The sequence below is a fragment of the Ursus maritimus genome, assembly GCF_017311325.1.
Source record: "Ursus maritimus isolate PB19 chromosome X unlocalized genomic scaffold, ASM1731132v1 scaffold_X1, whole genome shotgun sequence".
NCBI lineage: Eukaryota > Metazoa > Chordata > Mammalia > Carnivora > Ursidae > Ursus > Ursus maritimus.
Genome location: NW_024423319.1, coordinates 6,614,912 through 6,618,178, shown reverse-complemented (window position 1 = coordinate 6,618,178; position 3,267 = coordinate 6,614,912). Strand labels below are relative to the sequence as shown.

General features: G+C 65.9%; 1 protein-coding gene across 2 annotated transcripts in view; it reads left to right on the top strand.

Moving 5' to 3' along the window:
* Positions 1 to 3,267, top strand: part of HS6ST2 (heparan sulfate 6-O-sulfotransferase 2) — a 293,116-nt gene that overhangs the window by 2,034 nt on the left and 287,815 nt on the right. The window lies entirely within an intron of this gene.

Genomic DNA, 3,267 nt, shown 5'->3' with positions numbered 1-3,267 from the left:
TTTTTTTTTTTTTTTTCTCATGCTTTTCCTTCATGCTGACTTACCTTTTCAGAAAATGCCCCCGCTTCCGCTGGAGAATGGAAATTGGCAAAGAGAGAGGGAAAAGGTCCAATTTGCGCCTTTGCTATTTTAGGGGAGGTTGAAATTACCAGCCAAAGTGGAGTGATGCGCTCACTGGAGTGACCTCCCTTCCCCAAGACAGAAGAAAACCGAGGTCCTCTGCTTGTGAAGTGGCTCGAGCTCTTAGGCGTGAGGCATTATTACATAAATTCAAGCTCGCTGCCGATCCTTAGTACCCTGAGTTGCCTGAAGGGGGGAATGGCACTGCCTGCGTGTGCAGCCCGGGCGCTCGGGCCGCCGATGCAACCGGAGCGAAGAGCACCCGCCCGCACCACCTGTCCCCGCCGGCATTCCAGAGTAGAGGCCGAATTGGCAGCAAGCCGGCCCGGATCAGTCGCCGCCTCAGTCCGCGCGGGCCCTCCTAGGGGTGTGTCTCGCGGCTTCAACTCCCAGCCGCTCCTGGACGAGCCCCTAAAGGCGTCTTCCTCCCTGGCGGGAGCCGTGCGCACCCCTCTCTTCGCGCTGCTGCCCCGAGGCCGCCGCAGGCGGATGCACGACCTCAGGAGACGCTGGGACCTGGGCTCCCTCTGCCGGGCCCTGCTCACTCGGGGCCTGGCCGCCCTGGGCCACTCGCTGAAGCACGTGCTCGGTGCGATCTTCTCCAAGATTTTCGGCCCCCTAGCCAGGTATGTTTTAGGCGAAAGCGGGATTCGCGCTCCCGGGCCGGGGCGCGCGGAGCCGTGCGGGGAGGGAAGGCAGCCGCGAGGGGAAGGAAAGGGCGCAAAGTTCCAGCTGGCCGGTGGCGGCCGGGCTCGGGGAGCTCGGAGGAAGCGAGCGCGCCTGGCCCACGCTGCGGCTCCCTCCCCGCCGTTCCGCGGACACTGCAGGGCAGCGTCTCCGCTCGCTAGTCGGGCTGCCGGCAGACTCGTCCTCCCGGGGGAACTCCGAACGCCCGGCTCGGAGCTCACTCGAGGCGGCCTCCGAGGTGAGCAACCGGGCGCGGGCGAGAGCAGGGCTTCGGAGCGCACGGGGAGAGAGCCCACGAGTCGGGCAGGCGGGGAGGCGGCGGCGTGCGCGCCCAGGGGACTGGGGGCACAAGCGCCGGGAAGAGTCCGGTGGGCGAAGCGGGATGGGGATGGGAGGCACCGAGAGTGGGCGGGACGCGCGGGGGCTTAGACCGGGGGGTGTGAGTTGGAAAGTGGGGCGACCGGGCCAGGCGGCGTTCCGTGGGGACGAGACCCCGCGACGCGGCTCCGGAGAGCTCCGGCGGGGGGGAAAGGGCAGGCGGCCTGCGGGAAGGAGTCGGGGGGAGGGGGGTGTGTGGCAGGAGCCACAGCGCTGAGCCTGCCGGGAAGGAAGGAAGCGGGGAAGGGCGCCGCCGCCGCCGCCGCCGTGGAGTACTCGGTGTGGAGGGGGAGGGAAAGGGCGCAGCGCGCGCCCGGGGAGGGACGCAGTGCGGAGGCGCACGGCGAGCGCGGGCTGAGCTGCGGGATTGTGCGAGCCAGGTTCCCCCAGCGTAAAGGGGAACATGGATGAGAAATCCAACAAGCTGCTGCTGGCTTTGGTGATGCTCTTCCTATTTGCGGTGATCGTCCTCCAGTACGTGTGCCCCGGCACAGAATGCCAGCTCCTTCGCCTGCAGGCATTCAGCTCCCCGATGCCGGACCCGTACCGCTCGGAGGATGAGAGCTCCGCCAGGTTCGTGCCCCGTTACAATTTCAGCCGCGGCGACCTCCTGCGAGACCTGGCTCTTCTCCAGGTTCTCCACGGGCTGGAGCTGCGGGCTGCACGCCGACTGGACCGAGCTCACCAGCTGTGTGCCCGCCGTGGTGGACGGCAAGCGCGACGCCAGACTGAGACCGTCCAGGTGAGTGCGCCGCGCGCGCGGCCGAGCGGGACCCTGGAGCGCGGGAGCGGACCTGGGCCTGGGCGGGTGGAGGGTGGAGAGGAGCGGCTGGCCGCTGCCGGCGCCCCGGTGCGCACCTCTGTGCCCGGCGGGTGCGCCCGGACTGGGCGGGCGCCAGACTCCTTGGCGCGCAAGCTCACGGCGCCGTGGCCGCCGCAGGAAGCCTGTCCGCTGCGGCCCGGGACGGCTCTTCAGCCTGTCGGCGGGTTGGCCTGCTGGGTGGCTGGGAGTGCGTGCGGGGGGAGTGGCCGGGAGGCCCCGAACGAGCGCCACCCTGGCCACCGCTGGGACCGGGTACCGCACGAGTACTCCGCACTGGAGCGCCGGAAAGAACCAGTCTCTGTGTGGGAGGTCCCTGAGCCCCTCCTGTCTTCTGTCTTCTTTTCTCTGCGCCCCGGTTCCGAAGCCTCCTTTCTACCCTCTCTTCCTTTTCCAGCTCCCGCATTCTTCCCCCCCACCTCCTTTTCTCACTTCCTCTATCTGCCTTTCTCTCTTTCTCTTGCTCCCGTACTTGTCGGTCGTTAGCCACTCGCTCTTGCCTTCTCCCTCTCTCTCACATTGCTTTTCACTCTTTCTTTTACCCTTTCTGATTTTTCTCTTTTTGCTTGACTTTTGCCACTGTCCTCCTTTCTGTCCTCTGGCTCTGCTCTCCCTGGGCGAGTGGGTGTCCCTCTGCCACTGTCTGGGGACACCGGGAGAGAGCTGGTGGGACCCAGCTTACGCCCCCCCCCACTACTGGCTGCACTCGGAGTATCCGCAGCGCTTTGCGAGTGTGAGGGGCACCCTGCGTGCGGAAGGGCGAGCTGGGACGCTGCTCTGACCCCCGTGTGGGGTTCGGTCTTGAGAAACCTCTCCAGATGTGCAAATCCTGAGCCCCAGCGCGGGGGGCCGGCAGCCCACGCGCTGGGAACCCGGAGCTGATGCGGAAAATGGTGATTTATGAAGAGTCTTTAGCCAGTTAGTTGCATTTGAAGCTAGGGCATTTTCCTTCATGCAGCCGCAATGCCGGGTTGCTGGAGGTCAAGGAGTGCCATAAAAGGGGGAGGGGGAGAAGGGCGTGTTGGGCTGGAGTTGCTCCAGCCAGGGCTCCCAATATGCCCCTGTCCCTAAAACAAATTTGGGGCGGGGCAGGTAGTCCCGGGAATGGACTGGATGAGTCTCATTGCCAGGGGGCCTCTGGAAGGGTCTTTGGGCAGGCAAGGACACGGCTGTGCTCTCTGCCTCTCCGTCAGGCGACCACAGGGGCCCTCGAGGCTGCTGTTTACAGCCGCTGCCTACCTGGACCCGCTCCCAACTCCTCC